The sequence below is a fragment of the Macrosteles quadrilineatus genome, unplaced genomic scaffold (genome assembly GCF_028750875.1).
Source record: "Macrosteles quadrilineatus isolate MER2022 unplaced genomic scaffold, UCM_ALF_1.0 Scaffold_4__1_contigs__length_99947679, whole genome shotgun sequence".
Lineage (NCBI taxonomy): Eukaryota > Metazoa > Arthropoda > Insecta > Hemiptera > Cicadellidae > Macrosteles > Macrosteles quadrilineatus.
The window spans coordinates 51,644,488-51,664,659 of record NW_026542597.1 but is presented as its reverse complement, the minus strand read 5'-3'; the positions used below and the strand labels follow the sequence as shown (position 1 = coordinate 51,664,659).

The 20,172-nt window shown below is 36.0% G+C and overlaps 1 long non-coding RNA gene across 1 annotated transcript; it reads right to left on the bottom strand.

The window, feature by feature from the left end:
• Positions 1 to 1,406: 1,406 nt before the first annotated feature.
• LOC128991466 (uncharacterized) lies at positions 1,407 to 16,413 on the bottom strand. Its single transcript, XR_008490654.1, has 3 exons — positions 16,316 to 16,413; positions 5,024 to 5,262; positions 1,407 to 1,498 (listed from the first exon to the last, which is right to left on the bottom strand). It is a non-coding gene; the product is annotated as an uncharacterized LOC128991466 (long non-coding RNA).
• Between the last annotated feature and the right edge of the window lie 3,759 nt (positions 16,414 to 20,172).

Below are 20,172 nucleotides of genomic sequence, written 5' to 3'. Positions count from 1 at the left end.
AATAGTATTTAATGATATACAACTTTTCACATTTCATAAATTATATGTTAGTTTTGCTATGGTCAAAGGTCCAAATCCAAATGTTCGTTTCTTTTGGTTTTTATGTAGTAATTTGCTAGAATCATTGACTTTATATAAAGTCAATGCTAGAATACTGTAGATGGTTTGATCGTTTCCCCGTTTAACCAACTATTCCTAAAGATAAATTTATATTGTGCAACAAAAATAAACAACCCGATCACCTACCTATAACCTACACTTTACCTTCCTAATCAAGCCTTACTTCAAAACACTTAATGTGGTCACGAATACTCATAAACCTCGACCTATACCTTCCCCACATGCCTAAATTAGATCAGTGTTCAATAATCTGCGTTTTATTAATAAGTGTGATAACTTACTTCTCCGTCGATGTAATTCAATATAATATAACCTGTGAGGTATTATTAGATTAAATATCGATTTCGATGCGGTTCGATATATCGCTTATTAAATCCTGATTTCTAGCATTGGCTGTTTCTAATCAGCTGGCAACACAAATAGGTGCCCAAGAGTAAGTAGGTTATATATCGATGGTGTGGCCCGGCCCCAGCTTTAAGACGGATTGCATTTATGACAAAACTTGATTATACGTATAAAATGTTTAGTTCAAAATTACTCAATCTCCTGATAACATCTTTTACAGTAGGAAATAAACTGCATTTTCAAGTGAAATAGTGTGAAGGCAAACTCTGAAGATTAATATTTTTGTATACAAACAACTTGTAACATAAACATTTCAATGACAGTTAGAAACCAGCTGTTAGTTAAACCACCACTAAAACGACTTAAACTCGTCCGTCGGCTGCTAGACTTTTTGAAAATTAAAACTTAATTTCTAAAAAACTGAAAACTTAAACTAAAATTATGGCTTTGACATTCCCTAGCTCTCAAAATTATCTTTCTTTCCATACAAAAATCATAAAAATCCGTCAAGTGGTTGATTCAGAATCGTGAAATAAAAACACCTTGTCACGTTTTAATATATAGGATGTATATCATGTCTTTCTTTATAGATCCCAACTATTGTTAGGATTATTAAAATAACGAGAAACTAAAATCTTTCAAATAAGAAAGTTCAAGCATTAATGTGAAACTAAACTTAAAACACGAGCATCGAAACGAATGTTGGAATTTTCTTTTGGTGGCTTAAATTTATTTTTAAAAAAATCTGGCAATCAGTAAAGATAATAAAAAAGTTTTATGAGTAGAGGTGTAAATAAACACTGAATAAATCATTCACGAAGTTTAATAACTTCACTTTGTTATTTATAATAGGTCAACAACAGTTTAGAAAATCGTTGTTGTCGGTTTTGACACCCCTGGGGCAGCCTTGGAACGCATTTGTGATAAGGCTAGAAAGCTTGTCCTTCACAATATCTTTGAACCTTCCTTCACTGTGGCGTCTATTGTCTGTTGAAAATCCACCCAATGTCATGTACATACTAAGATTACTTTCCTGTAAAGAAATTGTACAATAAGTTGAGAAATAACACAGTAAGATACTAGGCTAGGCCTAATGAGAAGACTGAGAAAATACTGACAGGTTAAAAAAGTAAAAATGTGTTTACTCTAAAAGGATAAAAGTCCGCTGTAACTTGATGCTGACTTTTACTAAACATTTTCTTAGAAAAGTACAGCGTGAGAATGACATTTGGTAACTTTCGAACGATTAAATCGTGTTTAAAGGTCAAACAAACGCTAATAGTCCGGGCAACGAATGCCCAAAAAGAATTCGGAACACAATTCCTTTCTTCACAGAATCGTCTTTCGTGTTAAAGGAAGTAAACTCTTAAAATATTAGTTGAACCGCCCGTAGCTCTTATGCCATAGAAAGAGGGCTTAAGGGTACTACTTTTTTCGCTAAAATCTCTGAAACTGTGCGTTCTAGCCTAATGACTGATCTATTTTAAATGAAAGCCTATTAAAAGATATTTTGAAATAACATATTTTATAGTTTTCGTGTTATCTGCTACTGAAAAATTTACGTAACAATTTACAGTATTTGCTTTTTGGAAATGCAGCATTGATTTTCATTTGCATTTTTTGTTGCCAATGAAGCCGCATGACAATATGAATGAGACCCCTCATTTTAAGAAGAAAAGACAGCTTCACTACAAGCTTTGACTTGTTGTCTTATTAATACAACAACTGTATCCAATAGTCGAAGCTACAAGTATATTCCACTACACCTAACATTCCGAAGATGTATTAATATATTGAACACTTGAAATTCATAATGCCGAGACACTGAGACAGCTGACATCCGCATGTCATGGAATCAAAGCTATGCAAAGAAATATTATTGCAAAATTAACAGGGTTATTCATTGGCACAGAAGTACGGTATGATGACCGACGCGACGTGACGAAGGAGAAATAAAACTTACACAGCTTTAGGGTGGGCCTCCTTTGAAGTAAGAACGTGTCTTCTCAACAAACAGAAATTAAAATAAAAAAACACACATATTTAATTTGCATAACACTGATGAAATCGCAGAATTGTGTACCACAAAAGATCCACTAATACGATTTTAATGCTATTTAAAGACTCTTTCAAATGCATTCTTTACATTATATTCATCAAAACGAAGAGAAACCAGTTAACATAGGAACAATCACTCCTATGACGAACGGTATAAGAAATATTTTATTCATTTAATGATCAACCATATTTTGTAACTAACGCAATAGTCATTATTGTTTCTACACCTATTTATTACTCATTAAACAATGCTAAATGCTCACATTTTTTTTTAATTTTACTCTTTTTGTTGCAGTTAGAAGAATTGCCGTAAGCCTTTAAAGCAACCGTCGATTTCGACGGGTTTCACCTAGTAATAACTACATCTCGTTGATTAACTCTCATATTATAGAGACGGTTGCGGTTTCCTTCTTTCTACCCGGCCAGTTAATGTTCGCCGTAGAGGCATTTCCGAATATGATACTTGAAAGTCACTTTAAATTTAAAATAAACACACACAGTAAAATAATCGAAATTTCAATAAACAAAAAGTAAGTAGCCTATATCATAATCGGAACAACACATAATCAGTGCAAAATAGGACTCACCACCACTGAGAGCTAAATTTGTTTATGTTATCATTTTTGAGCCATGACAGGTTTATGAATTAACTAGAAAAATGTAAACAATAGAACCATAAGGTATTTCTGAACTTTCTAGACTTTTCTTTTAAACTTTTTAAACCATTCCTATGATTTTAATAAACAAGAAAATGCCGTTAACACATTTTTAAGGTGCGGAATTCACTGAAAATTGAAGAATATACGGACTCAAGGTTGAAGTTCGTTCGCTACGCTCACTCACCTTTTGGTTGCAAATTGGCTGTAGCATAGCCGTCTCTAGTAATACTAGAGATGGCTATGGCTGTAGTCATAAATTTAAAATACCCCCGCCGCAGCAAACCTGCAGACTAAGCGAACAATTTTTTGGAATTTTCTCCGTAACCATTAGGCGCATTATAACGCTTCAATATACTAAATTATTTGTTTTTTTTAAGCTCTACAAAATTGTTTGGAAAGAAATTGCAAAATTTTATGTTTTTTGGGTCAAAAATGGGAAAAAACCCATTTTTACCCCATAAAAGCCCCCATAAACCCCCGTTTCCATGGTCCGATCATGCTGGTTCGCGAACTCGTTCGAATAAATGTAGGTTTACACGTTTGTACCAAATTTCATCAAAATCGGATCATTTTTGCTCGAGTTATCGCGCTAACGGACATATATATATATATATATATATGAATTTGAACGGATGGTGTTTTTGGCCTCTAGGAACCTCAAAACGAAAAAAAATCGGTCCCGGGTCCAGGTCTTACCATGAGTACTACGGTAATAGCTTATTCCCTATATGGGAAATTCGCTAAAAAAAATATAGTGCTGCACCATGTTGGTAATCCTTTTATAGCACAGAACCAAATTGTTTAATTGAAACAGCTGTTAAAAAAATTCCTTTTATATATGAAAAACCATAAGGTTAACATGGGAAACTCCAGAGCCACTGGGGCGGAGCCCGAAAGCCCGATCAGAATAAAAACTACTTAGTTTTCCTATTTAATGCCCAAAGAATCGGTGTACCGAATTTCAGCCTCCTAGGTAAATGGGAAGTGGGAGAATTAGTGATGAGTGAGTCAGTCAGTCAGTGAGGGCATTGCCTTTTATATATTTTGATGATAGCCCTTCATTTTTCGTAGGCCTATGTTTTATCTTTGACTATCAATACAACTAGACATTCCATCCCCATGTTAAATTTGTAGCCAGCTTTTTCATCAAAATCTTCTGTATCCAATGGCCAATGGTTTTATTAAGGTCAGTATTAAAATGCCGTCTCTAAATCGTCCTAGTAATGGTATATTTTTTCACCCCAAGAAAAGTAAAGAACACATGTGATTGGAATTTCTTTAATTTGTTTTTATTTTCCGCTTATATTTAGTTGTTATTTTCGTCACCAGCATGGCAACCCATAAGGCCCATGTTAAGTTTCTTGATTTACAATTAATTTTTACAGCTTATTTTTGAATCTATTTTAATTTATAAGGGTATTCTGCACATCTATTGGCAAATATAGTTCGAACAGTATGCGTAGATCTCTGAGATGCACACGAGCTGAGAAAAAAGGGTTTAAAGAAACAAACTTGCCTATCTATACTTACTAGAGGTCGTCCTGTGGTCGAGAAATCTACCAAAATATGCAATGTACAGACTTCTCAATCCCCCCCCCCCCTACACTGTAAATAAAACATGTGATTGGAATTTCTTCAATTCGTTTTGATTTTCTTTTCTTGCAGAGGATAGGCTACAGTGAGAATGTCTTGCACGGGTCGGCTAGCGCTAGATCATATACCTATTATGTTAAAGCGAACATACAACCAGAATTTCAGATTTTAGCGTGTAGGGATTTGATCATCACCAGTTAAACTCATAACTTAAATTATGATATAACGTTCGACATTAAATCAATCACCTCAATTGTCAAATCGCCCAGTAATCCTTTAACGACATCGTCGCATGTGTCCCAGTGTCTGTTCTCCATATATACTCTTTCCTGAGACAGTTCTGCACCAATTGATTGACCAAACCTTGGTTTTGATTCCAGTATTCATCTGTTAGACTTTCAATCAGGTTATTGTTTGTCACATCGTTTTGAATTTTTGAGCCTATATGAGACGTCAGTCCTCTCTTCAGATTCTGAATTTTCCCATCCTGAAATATCATATTGATTAATAAGACGAATAGTTTTGTTATGTATTACTATTTATTGTTATCAAGGCAATGAATAATTTATAATAGTAGGTGTATTTTTTTATGAAATGAAAATACTTTTTTATTGAAGTAAAAATTAGGGCCACATGGCCTTTTCTTACAGTTAACCTCTTATGTAAATATAAACTAATTAATATATTTTACCTAACCCGCCATGTTAAACTTTCCTATCCCAAGCGTGATGTATACTACTTCTTTACTTCACGAGTGATGAAAACTCACTCGGTGAGGTAATGAAACCCATTTAAATAACACTGGGTGCTTAACTTAAAAAATATACCTCCATGGAGCCAACGACGTTCAACGCTAGAAATCAGCTGTGCGCTTGAATTTTATTTATTTTATTTTACATTTCAACGGACAACTCCATTTTTTCAGTTTTGAACAATAAGAAAGAAAGAACTCAAGATACTGACGAACATGCATATAAATGTTTAACAAAAATAAATATGCTTAAATATGAAGTATATATGGCAATGACAAATGACAAAAGAATGAAAATGAGAATGAAAAGAATTTTGCAATGTGTAAAATTGTGGGGTCCCCTTCTGCCTTCTACCTTTTTAGCGAATTTCCCTATAGGGAAGTAGCTATTACCGTAGGTCTCATGGTAACACTTAGGCCCGGGACCGATTTACTTTTTCATTTTGATGTCCCCAGAGGCCAAAAACACCATTCGTTCAAATTTTTATATATGTATATATATATATATAAATATATATATATATAAATATATATATATATATATATGTGTGTGTGTCCGTGAACACGATAACTTGAGTAATTTTTATCCGATTTTGATGAAATTTGGTTTAAAGGTGTAAGGCGGGTGTACGGCGAATGAGTTCGCGATCCAGCATGATCGGACCATGGGAACAGGGTTTTATGGGTGGTTTTATGGGGTAAAAATTGGGTTTTCTCACTTTTGACCCTCAAAACACAAAATTTCCCAATTTTCCTCTAAACCTTCTTAAAGAGCTTAAAAAAACAAACAATTCAGTATATCAAAGTGTTTTTGTACGGTTATTGGTTACGGAGAAAACTAAAAAAATGGTCAATTTAAAATTCCCATGTTATTCTTATGGAGAATATTGTAAAATGTTGTAGTTTGCTTGTTTATGGATATCTTTTGATCAAACTTGGCAAATATATTCATTTTATAATAAGCAATAATTATTTTACTTAAAACACACACTTTATTAGTTTCCTTGTAGCAGCAAACCTAGGTACTCGTTAAACCTAATGTTATTTAAATAGATCAATTGAAAATCAATTCAGCCAAATGGAAATTCGCTAAGACAGCAGGTTTGCTGCGGCGGGGGTATTTTTTTTTTTTTTTTTATAGCAATATTTATTGAAGGGCAGATAAGGGGATTACAATGGTCCCTATGGGTTACATGCAGTTTAGAATGATGTTGACATACAGATGCATAACAAATGTTGTATAGTAATATTACATTTGAAACAGCTAGACAGTTAAGAAGTTATTCAGAGTGAAAATGTCTTCCCTCCGCTGCAGCATCTCCTAGACAGACAACTCATGCAGACTGGCGATCCTCCTCTTGAGCACTGGTATACTGTCCAAGAAAAAGTCAACGACGTCGGCGACGCTATTACCAGATCTCTGAAGTCGGTACATCGTGTCGTTTGCTGCATAGTTGGTACGATGTTGCTGCCTAGCGAACAGGTCTCTGGAGCGAGTGGCTGAAGGGGTCCTGAACAGGATCTGGCTCAGCATATCGGGACAGTCGATCGTGCCGTTAAGGATCTTTGACAGCAGTACAACGTCGGCTGAGAATCTGCGATCTGCAAGAGTTTGGAGTCCCAGATCACGAGATACTTCCTCGATGGGAACCTGACGATAGGGAAAACCGTTCCTGACACCCACCATTCGGAGAAATCTTCTTTGGATAGACTCTAGTTCCTCTATGAGAAACTTCTGGTGGGGGTTCCATGCTGGAGAGCCGTATTCAAGGATTTGGCGTACCAAAGCGCAGTACAAAGTCTTTAAGGCCGTGTCGCTTAAGCCTTTTGAGAAGCGGGAGACAAATCCGAGCATTTTGTTTTGCTTTATTGTTATGTTTTGAAGAATTTTCCTAACCTAGTTTTTGTTTGTAAATGAACGTTTCTGTCACAAGATTAGTGAAATGGATAATGAAAAATATTGTTCGTAACCTCCTGTATATTGTCGGGTCAGGTAAAATCTTGTACGTTACACGTTACGCAAGAGCTTGTTTAGGAGAATTATGCGTCCCTGCGTTATGTAAAAACGCTCTTACTACACTTGTAATGTAAATAGCTATTACAACACGTTTTTAAAATAAACAAAATTATAACCAAGAACTAAAGTAACAAAATGTTTGTCCCTAACATACGCATCCACACACGCATTCACTCTCTGCCACACCTAGGCCCAACACAAGCCATCCTGCCATAGCCACGGCCGTCCGATCGAGGTACAATTTAAATAGTACCACCATCGAAGTAGACCTATATAACACAACGACGTTGTTTTATATACTTCGATGAGTACCACAGACTATAGAATATGTAAAGGTTTACACTATAGTCTGTGGTAGTACAAACTGACTACCATGTAATAAATTGTGGATATTTATAGGGATGCACTGTGGATGCGATGCTCCCTGGTGTGGATTAATGTCCGCGCTAGTGAGTACTACGACTATCCGCAGTACTATCCTAATAAATAGACCAATTCGTTAATTACGAGGGAAAAAAGTGGTTCGGATTCCACTATAAACTGTAGTTCCCCTAGTTGCCATTAGCTGTATGGGCTATTAAATAACAGCTGTGTCTAAGGAACATGTCGGCCTTAGTCACTAACAAGACTACGAGATCGCGCCACTCATCCTACACTCATCATCCTACTAATATTATAAATGAGAAAGTTTGGATGTATGGATGTATGGATGTATGTTTGTGACAAGTGAACGCGAAAAATACTGGTCGGATTGGGCTGAAATTTGGCATGATGATAGCTCACATTCCCGATTAACATATAGGCATATTGTTATTTCAAAAATCCTTTCGGGCTCCGCCCCAGTGGCTCTGGAGTTTCCCATGTTAACCTTATGAGAAATGGAATTATTGAATCTTAACAGCTGTTTAAATTAAACAAGTTGGTTCTGTTCTATGATGTTCAATAGCATTAAAGTTACAAGGATTACCAACAGGGTGCAGCAATATTATTTCTTTTACAATTTATGACAACAGCTAATTTGGAACCAAATGGTGAGGGAGCGTAGCGAACGAACTTCAACCTGGAGGCGAGTTAGCGTAGCGAACGAGCTAACCTGAAGGCAAGTGAGCGCAGCGAACGAGCTTCAACCTAAAGGTGAGTGAGCGTAGCGAACGAGCTCCAACCTAAAGGTGAGTGAGTGTAGCGAACAAACTTCAACCAGGACGTGATTGAGCCATGCGAACGAGATAATTTTGAAAATTAAGAAGTTAAACGGGGCAAAGCCCGCGGGTTACAGCTAGTTCATTCATATTTGGGTTAAAATACGCACTTGATAATTGATTTACACTGCTGTAGTATGTACGCTTTCTGGCTTTCATCGCCACTATTAGTCTGGAGCGGGATTCTGTCATTCTGACTAAGGGAGTGTATTTTGTATGATTCTATGCACCTGATAGTGGAGGGTAGGGAGTTTTAAATTCGACATGATGTTACTGTAAAAGATATATTAATACCCCCGCCGCAGCAAACCTGCAGACTAAGCGAATTTCCATTTGACTGATTGGATTTACACTGAAATGTGTACTTAAAAATATAAAATGTATTCCCTATTTAAATAGAATTAGTTTAACAAGTACTTAGGTTTGCTGCATCAGGGAGGGTAAAACTGTTTTTTTTTTGTAAAATGTTAATAGTTAGAAGAAATAAAAACATTTTCCAAATTTGATCAAAATATGTTCATAAACAAGCAAACTACAACAGTTGACTTATTCTCCATAAGAATAACATGGGAATTTTAAATTTAAAATTTTTGGAATTTTCTCCGTAACTATTAGGCGCATAATAACACTTCAATATACTAAATTATTTGTTTTTTAGAGCTCTACAAAATGGTTTGGAAAGAAAATGCTAAATTTTATGTTTTTTTGGTCAAAAATGGGAAAAACCTATTTTTACCCCCATAAAACCCCCCGTAAACCCCCGTTCCCATGGTCCGATCATGCTGGATCGCGAACTCGTTCGAATAAACATAGGTTTACACGTTTGTACCAAATTTCATCAAAATCGGATCATTTTTGCTCGAGTTATCGTGCTAACGGACATATATATATATACATGAATTTGAACGGATGGTGATTTTAGCCTCTAGGGACCTCAAAACGAAAAAAAAAATCGGTCCCGCGTCCAGGTCTTCCCATGAGTACTACGGTAATAGCTTATTCCCTATATGGGAAATTCGCTAAAAACTAATTGTCTTGTGGCGAGGAATTTGGAGAGTTGATGAGCAGAAGTTGTCACTATTTAATATTATTATTTGAAGTTTTCACCGCTGCCAAGCAACTATTTATCGTTATTTTTGCTCATTCTCAAAATATTTCTTCACATAACCTTAAAGTTGTGTTGACTGTTTAGTGTGCATTATTATTGTGGTGAATAGTAATAGCGAAAAATTATTTTTTAGTACTGTACGGGGAAAAATAACGTTCGTACCACAGGCCGAAATGTGTTTGAAGCTCTCGACCGTTTTAAGTTCTTGACTACGTCTTGAACTTAAAAAACTATCTCGAGCCAGCAAATCCTAATTTTTCCCATAGGTACGAAATGTAGTTTTCCGTCATAGTGCAACAAAGACAACCGTTTTAATACATGCGATACGGGTCTAAAGTACTCCCTAGGGAGTAAAAGGCCATTTTAGTCCCTAGGAAGTAAAAGTCACCTGTTAGTTGTACACTCACCGCATTATGACGAAAAATTTTGTTCATCACACGGGCAAAAGTGTCTGATAAACCTTCGGCTTCGATTAGATCATTAACACAGTAACTTGAGCTCGGGTCAAAAGGAGTAACTTTACCCCCTAGTGGTGAAATATACTAATTCGTCATATTGCAAAACTGCAGCAAAAACTGTTGTTTTAATACATGCGTTGCTGGTCTAAAGTAGCATTTTAGCTCCCTAGGCCTTTTAGTCCCTAGGGAGTAAAAGTCAGCTGTTGCAAACTGTTGTAAATTTCGATTGTAAGGTATCGTATTGATCGAAATTATTTTATCGATTTATTTATTAATACTTAAATACATTATTCTGAAATTGCGACCATACGAATGTAGGTAGTTTAAGCCAAGTATGAATGAAGATGAGTGTGGGACGAATGGCAAGATCTTGTAGTCTTAGTGATTAAAGACCGTCTCACACGTAGCAATGAATACAAACCTTTCGGCGCGAGCGCCGCGGCTAAATTAGTGGTGCGATGCTGAAGCCATAAATCTTGTAAGGGTCGGCTCGATGAAGCAGAACAAGGCTTATCCTAACTCCGCGCGGTGGTCACTTCGACTATTATTAATGTTTATTTATTAGGTTTAGGTATTCAGATTAAATCAATATTCTTACCAAAACTGCTCTTTGTATGACAAATGTAGTATGTTAGTTGATTTTGTCAATGCAGTTTAATTTAAACGAGCTGGTGGCCCGTCCTACGTACGGGAATCGAGTTGTTAATTAAAACAGAATAATTCAGAACATCTAGTTTACAAGCGTAGAGACAAATTCTGACAGTTTAAAGGGGAAGAACACCTTATAAACAAATGTCACGTGACCACCTATTTCTTCCATCCGAATATATACCTAAAATATAGCTATGTGCATTTTAAATGCGACAATTTTACCATAAAACTGCATTTGTGTCAATTTGAAAATCTTGAACTGAGATTGGCGACCGATTCACACTGGTTTTGAGTAGAGTAGCTACATGCCACCTCCAATTGCATATACTACTTGTGTACTTGCCGTACTTTATCTTACCTCCGTGACCACTGAAACCTTATGAGGATTCTGGCCTCCCATTCTCTTCTTTCACCTGCCTCTTCTAATCTAGATCACAGTCTGAGGATGCATTTCATAACTTGGTATTTCCCGTCTATGTTGTGGTACTCCTTGGAATATACTTTTAAAAGTGTATGTATCTCCTCTCCTCCACGCAGGCCCATCCGAGCCTTTTACTTCTGGAAAGCACCCCTATATTTGGGTGTTAACACATTTCTCTTAGCTCTCTGTTATTTTTTTTATCGAACGAGTACTTTTTTGTCAAATCACCGGCCGCGACGAGTGACATCCAAGCCACAACTAGCTAGATAATTTTTGTGGTCTACCTGACCTTTGTCCATTGTATTGTCTTGATCCTTGGCTAATAGGATGCGTCAGTGTCGCTTGGGTCTCGATTATTTTGTTGAAAATTAAATTGGAGCTGTGGTGGATTTGATCGTTCATTAAATTGTCAGCATCTTGTTTTAATGACTTGTAGATGTGAAACTCTTCTAATGTATCTAATAAAAAGCCTTTTTTGCAATAGCTGAGAATGGTAACATTTTCGTCCAATTTCCCCGCTCTATGGTCGTTTTCGATTATGTGTTGGGCGAATGTAGATTTTTGTTGGATAAGTTGGGGATTTGGTTTGTGTTCTTTCAACCGGGTTGTAAATGACCGACCTGTTTGGCCTATATAGTATTGTTCACATTCACCACATTTTAGCTTATATACACCAGTTTTTTCCAGTTTCCCATTGTCATTGGAGGGTTGTCTTATAGTTAGAAGGCGTTCTAATTTATTGGAGGTTCTAGGAGCGGGTAATAAATTGTATGGTTTTAATTCTTTGTTCAATAGGTTATACAATCGGTGGCCATATTCGATTGGAATGTACTTGAGGGTCTGTTGGTTCGAGTTTAGATGTTTGTTTATGTTTTTATTTCGATGCTTTTTAACCAATCTATCAACCATTCTACTTTCATATCCATTGGAGGCTGCAATATACTTTATGGTGTCTAATTCTTTTTCATAGTTCGTAGGTGTTCCAGAGGCGGTGAACCATGCTATTATAAGCCGCTGTTTTGTGGCTTTGGGGATGGTATGAGGAAGCGTGTATCGTCTGAGAGGTTGTGGTAGGCTTTCTGAAAATGTCGATCTCAAAACTGTTATTATTTTTCTTGATAGAAGGTCGAGGAAGTTTATTTGGTTGTTACTTTCTATTTCTAATGTAAACTGTAATTTCGGGGCTATGTTGTTCAGGTGGTTATTTAAGATCTGTAGCTGTCAGGCGTTCCCATCGAACAAGACCAACGTGTCATCAACATATCTATGGTAGAAAATGATTTTACTCAGATGGTTGTTTTTGTGAGAAAAAATCTCTGTGTTTTCGATGTAGTTGAGGTAGATTTCAGCTAAGATGCCAGATAACGGTGATCCCATAGCTAACCCTTCACTTTGTACATATGGTTTCCCATTGAATGTGAAATAGTTTTGTTGGAGTGTTATCTCAAGTAGGATTATCAGTTCATCAATGGCTTCGGGCTGTAAAGTTGCATTTTTTTATCAGTTTTGCTTTGACAATCATTATAGTTTCTTTAACCGGAACGTTAGTATATAGATTGACTATGTCGAAAGAAGCCAGAATGCAATGGTTGTTTATGTTTATGTCCTTTATCTTATCAATGAGTTCAAGGCTATTTTTCAGGCTTTTATTATTGTCAAACACATAATGTAAACGTAGTTGGCGTTCTAATGCTTTGGCTAATTTGTAGCTAGGTGCAGTTGTATAGTTGACAAGGGGTCTAGGGATGTCCTTTTTGTGGATTTTGGGAAGACCTTTAAGAGTAGGGGCTTTTGGGTTCATGGTCTTAATGGATTTTACAATGTCTTTGTCAAACAAAACCTTGACTTTGTTTAATGCATTTTTTATGGCTGTGTTATAATTGGTTGTAGGATCCTTGTTAATTGGTTGTATGTCATTTGTTATGATAAAATCGTTAACTTTGCTAGAGTAATCGTCTTGGGGCATGATTACAATAGAGTTGCCCTTATCAGCTTTTAACATAGCGTCATTTTGTGTTAATTTTTCTTTTATACCTATTGTAGTTGGAACTTCAGCATGTTTTTGGTTGACTATTTGGGATTGTGATTCTCTGTCATGACAATTCTTTATTTTCCTGTTTACTAAAGAGCGAAGTTGGTTACGTGAGTCTGAGTCTTCAATAAATTTTATGGCTGCTTCAGCATTAATAAGTTCGTCAAAGATTGAGTTTTTTGTTTGTTTGGGTATACTGTATTTAAAACCTTTCTCAAGTAGTTTAATTTTGTTGTCTTCAAACATTATGTCTCTATAATTGACTACTCTAGGGTAGAACTTAAAATCTACCTTTAAATTTACAGTAGGGGATTTTTGTGTAATCATTAGCTGGTTTAACTTTTGTTCTTGTTGCTTTTTCTTTTTAATTACTTTTGGAACAGTTCTGTTTTCAATTTTCGATAGTAAACTATTTATTTCAAGAGGGTGGATTGAGTTGGCTATTTCAAGGTATTATTTATACATCAAAGTGTTCAACATATTTTTCTTAGCATACAATGATTTTATTTCCATTTTAATCCATGATTTCTCAGCTAAATGTTTTGCTTTTTTGCAGCAAAGGTATTTGACTTTACTTTTATCTGAACATAATTTGGTATTAAATCATGACGGAGGCAGGTTTTGTTGAATTTGATGTTTCAAATGTTGATGTTGTCAACATTACGATTCTTTGGTCAGTGCCCAAGTTTCTGAATCATACAGTACAACGGGGATAGTGATGGTATGGCGTGAATCGAATGGTTTCTACTGCTCCCTGCAGCTTATTGGACAGTTGTATAAAGCCCTATTACACAAATTGACGCTTTCAACACTAACCAAAATTTTGGTATGCCAACATACTCACATTCAAACATACAGAAAAATAAGTATCAACACGTAAATCTTATATCCTAAACGATTAAGCGCTGAAAAAATATTCCCCAAATATTTGTTGAAATTTGTATGGCATAAACTAAATACTTACACAGATTGCATTTACTACAAAATTTGATTAAACGCAAGTGTTTGAGATGTTAAGTTTAAGTTTAGTCGCGGTCGCGCGCGACTCGAGTGGCCGCGCATAATAAGGCTCATACAGTAGTTTGTTTTGAATTAGCTGTTTGATTAAAATAACATTCATTGGAAAAAGAACTGGTCACATTTTGATGGAATTTAAAAAGTAAACGCGCTAGTAAAGCTAGTTTTTTTTGTTTTTTTTTTAGGGAGAGGAGGGAAAATGCTTTTACGCACACAGGTAGCCAGCCTGTAGTGTGAGACTCCTGAAAATTATCAGACTACTCACTAAAAAACCCCCTCTACTCTGTTGGACACAGACCTGGAATTGTTTGTCACATTACTTCAAGTCAGGCCAACATGTGACCTAAGCCCTCAGGGCTCGCACCGTTTCTGGCATTTAGATTCTTAATGACCTACACCGCATCCCGGTCAAGGTCGATCTTGCAGTTATACTGATCTTGCAGGGTATGCAGTTATACTAAAGCTTTGCGTTTGCAATGGGGGGAGGACACAGTAAGCGAAGCGATTGAAGCTCTTATACTACACTTCTGCTTTTGTTTTACAAATACTCCTCCTAAATGGCTGAAGCAATCTTCACCAAATTTAGCACAATCTTAGTAACCGACCATGGGAAGGTATAAATCTGAAATAGTACGAACCGGACTACAGGGTTTTTCTCTACGTGAATTCAAACTTTTGGAAATTTAACATGGGCCTTATGGGTTATTTCGTCGCCATGACATTATTTGCATGATAACAATAAAAAGGTAAACAAGAGTCGCAACATATGTTAGTCGACGAATCATCTAAATAGCACATTACAAATACCGTACAGAGAAAATAGGAAGAACAATCGGATTAATATCATTGAGCATAATTTACTACAAAAAGAATAACCAATAATTAATTATGGTCGCCGGAATAAGGCTGAAGCACCATTAAGTTTAAATAATCCAAATAGCCATTCCATTTATGTGAACCAAATCTAGGCCTACATACAATTAAGTTTGGAAACTGCAAGTAGACTTTCCATTATTATGTGAACTACTGAACTAGGCATACGATTCAATAATGCAGACTTTGAATTAGGAATTCCATAAAGGCGAAACAAATGTACCACTGAGTTTGGATTGGATACTACAAGTAGACATTCCATTGAGGTAAACCAGGCCACAGACAAGGGAAACAAGACCAGGCGTACCATCGACTTTGGATCCTGCAAGTAGACAATTCATTTACGTGAACCAAAATGTACCATTGGGTTTGGATACTGCAAGCAAACAATTCGTTTACGTGAACCCGACGTATCATTGACTTTGGATACTGCAAATAGGCACTCCATGTATGTGAATCAAATGAACCATTGCTTTGGATCCTGAAAGTAGACAATATTAATTTACGTGAACCAAATGTGCCATTGAGTTTGGATACCGCAAGTAAACAATATTCGTTTACGTAAACCCGGCGTATCATTGACTTTGAATACTGCAAATAGACATTCCAATTAAGTGAAACAGACGTACCATTGACTTTGGATAATGCAAATAGGCATTTCATTTATACGAACCAAATGTATCGTTGACATTGGATATGGATGTAATTAGACATTTTAATATATGAGAACCAGGTGAAACATAGACTTTGGTTCGTGCAAGTAGACAATTCATTTACGGGAACCAAATATACCATTGACATTGGATACTGCAAATATTTAATATCATAAACGAGGAACAGCTGTAGCATTGACTTTAGAAAAGTAGTATTGGATTAATATGCTAGCTCCGCTCAATATTGCAAGCAGACAACTGCATTGTACACCTAGTTTATGCTTTACATGGTTTACTAAATAGATTTATCAAGCAACGCTCTGTCTTCTGGTGCTACATTTTAATACAGTAAATATTTACCGTCCGTTGGACTTTGGGTGGTGGAGGATAGTCAGCAGCCGTCAAGTCAGCGCCTGCAGCTGTAGACTCAGGAATATTTTGCCCAGCAAATACCAGAACGAACAATAAGGCGGTGATCATCTTCATATTCTTGTAAAACTGCAAAAATATGTTTTTAATAATTTCATCCTGCAATCCGTAGCACGTTGATAATGACAATAAATACCAAAGATCCCCATCAACACAAAACTTGCAGACTAAGAAATTCTAATTATTGCTATTATATCCTGTACATACAATCAGCTGATAATATTAAATTAAATGTTATTTGTTTATTATGAATGCAAAACAAACAAAAATAAGACTTCAGTAAGAGTTACTACATCTTTACATTATGAACCTTGTTAAACTTGTTAATAAATAACTGTTCTTAAAGTTGGTGTTTAATATACAACAAGCTGCTATACCCGTGCTTTGCAACGGGAAGAAAATGTGACCTAGAGAGCTATTAAAGTAATCCTGATGTGTGTTTTAAAATACGGCAACTTTATGATTTAGTTTGAAAATATAAACTGATTTAAAAGTGTAAACCTGCTTACTTTCAAACCCCTACTTTTTATGTTAATAAATCCAAAAGAATATGACAACATACCTTAGTGTAGCAACAGCATCAATTGCTTCATATTGATGCTTCACGAATGACATGTTTTACCATAATTCTTCAACTTTAGTCAAGCCTCTTTACATTACATTTAGCTTACTATATAAATTACAAAATGAAACTTTGCGCAATTCTATACAAAACGTATACAAACTTTCTTTAAAACCAAACATAACCCTCCTAAATCTACATAAAGCTTCACAAAAATCTTTTCCTACAGTCACCCGAAAAAGTTGGCTTCCTTGTACTGTTTATAGTACAGAAAGCTGCTAATTGCTGCATATTTATACTTTGCCGTACGGTTTATACTTTGTCGTACGGTTTATACTTTGCCGCACATCAGGATTCCAACGAAACAACACAAAACAGCGTGGTTCTATTATGCACGTAATCCGTGTACGCTTGGAAATAGGTTGGCAACACTTAAAGATAATAATACTATGAACAGCTGATTGACTGTTATAACTACGATTTAACCTGTCATTTCTTGTTTATAGTTTCGGTATTTCTGAACTTTCTGGACTTTTCTTTTAAACGTTTTTAAAACATTCCTACGATCTTAATAAACAATAAAATACCTTTAAAGCATTTTTTTAGGCACTGAAACCACTTCAAATTACAAAAACATAGGTACGGAACTATATTCTCAAAACGCTTAGCACATTTCTTGCCGAGGAAGAATAGCGGAGTGAGACGGACCGCGGGTACTACTTTCTCTAGGGCACCATTTGTGTTGCCAGCTGAACCTAAAAACGTGTTGTATAGTGTTTGAAAGACTAATTATTTATATGCTTTATAGTGACTGTAGGAAATAACTATTTCCTACAGTCACCCGACAAAGTTGGCTTCCTTGTACTGTTTATAGTACAGAAAGCTGCTAATTGCTGCATATTTATACTTTGCCGTACGGTTTATACTTTTCCGTACGGTTTATACTTTGCCGCACATCAGGATTCCAACGAAACAACACAAAACTGCGTGGTTCTATTATACACGTAATACGTGTACGCTTGGAAATAGGTTGGCAACACTTAAAGATAACGAGAGGTCGTCCAGTGGTCGAAACTCGACCAAAAATATGTAATGTACTCACTTATCTATTTTCACCCCACACTGTAAATAAAACATGTGATTGGAGTTTCCTCCATTTGTTTTGATTTTCTGTTTATATTTCGTTGTTATTTCGTAACCAGCATAGCAACGCATAAGATCCATGTTAATTTTTTCAAATTTTTAAACTCATTTTTTGTGCTTATCTTTGAGCCTATTTAAATTTATAAAGGGATTCTGCACACCTACAGGAAAATAGCTTTCCAACGGTATGCGTAGATTTTCCCTACGATGCACACGAGCTGAGAAAAAAGGTTTTAAAGAAACATGCTTGCCTATTAATATATAGATAGATTATAGTGACTGTAGGAAATAACTATTTCCTACAGTCACCCGACAAAGTTGGCTTCCTTGTACTGTTTATAGTACAGAAAGCTGCTAATTGCTGCATATTTATACTTTGCCGTACGGTTTATACTTTTCCGTACGGTTTATACTTTGCCGCACATCAGGATTCCAACGAAACAACACAAAACTGCGTGGTTCTATTATACACGTAATACGTGTACGCTTGGAAATAGGTTGGCAACACTTAAAGATAACGAGAGGTCGTCCAGTGGTCGAAACTCGACCAAAAATATGTAATGTACTCACTTATCTATTTTCACCCCACACTGTAAATAAAACATGTGATTGGAGTTTCTTCCATTTGTTTTGATTTTCTGTTTGTATTTCGTTGTTCTTTCGTAACCAGCATAGCAACGCATAAGATCCATGTTAATTTTTTCAAATTTTTAAACTCATTTTTTGTGCTTATCTTTGAGCCTATTTAAATTTATAAAGGGATTCTGCACACCTACAGGAAAATAGCTTTCCAACGGTATGCGTAGATTTTCCCTACGATGCACACGAGCTGAGAAAAAAGGTTTTAAAGAAACATGCTCGCCTATTAATATATAGATAGATAGATAGATAATACTATGAGCAGCTGATTGACTATTATAACTACGATTTAACCTGTCATTTCGTGTTTATAGTTGCGGTATTTCTGAACTTTCTGGACTTTTCTTTTAAACGTTTTTAAACATTCCTACGATCTTAATAAACAAGAAAATACCTTTAAAGCATTTTTTTAGGCGTGGAAACCACTTCAAATTACAAAAACATACGGAACTATATTGTCAACACGCGGAGCACATTTCTTGCCGAGGAAAAATAGCAGAATGATACGGCCGCGGGTACTACTTTCTCTAGGGCACCATTTGTGTTGCCAGCTGAACCTAAAAACGTGTTGTAAAAGTGGGTAAGGGCATCTAAAGACGGCCCCACCAACGTTCATTATGAGCAACGCACTGGGCAGCGTCACTGTCCCCAGTACCCAGTGCGTTGCTCATCATAAACGTTGGTGGGGCCGTCTTTAGATGCCCTTACCAACTTTTGTACCATTCCGTCACTTATAAATGTTCTCGCCATACACCTCACTAATCTGTCGATAAATTTTAATGGCTTTCACACCTTCAGCACTTAAAAATCTAATTACAGCGCGCACTTCACAGTCGGCGGCAGTCTCAATTGGCGGCACCATTTTGAATGCTCGATACCGGATGTAAACACGGCCGATTGTTGTCGAATTTCCGGCTAGGGCTTGCCAATAGATGCACATATACAGCGAAAGTGTCCAAAATGCCAATCGCAGCACTGCAACGGAGAATATTAAAAACGGTACTTACTTAAAAAAACATGCCTCGTACAATCAGCTGATAAAATTAAATTAAATGTTCTTTGTTTATTATGAATGCAAAACAAACAAAAATAAGACTTCAGTTAGAGTTACTACATCTTTATATTATGAACCTTGTTAAACTTGTTAATAAATAACTGCTCTTAAAGTTGGTGTTTAATATACAATAATTGCCAGAACGGATTTTCACTAAAATATCTCCTTAAAGATTTCATATTTATTTCCTAGCTGCTGCTGTACCCTTGCTTTGCGACGGCGAGGACACTGAGGAAAAACATTCGATGTTTATAAAACTGTTGTTTGAAATAGTTACACATCCACCTTTGGTTTCAGGAACAAAATTTAATTGGCCCTCTTGGTTTGAAGAAATGCCTTTCTTTAAAGCTAGGCTAGCCTATAAGGCCACCTAGTAAGAATTATATGATG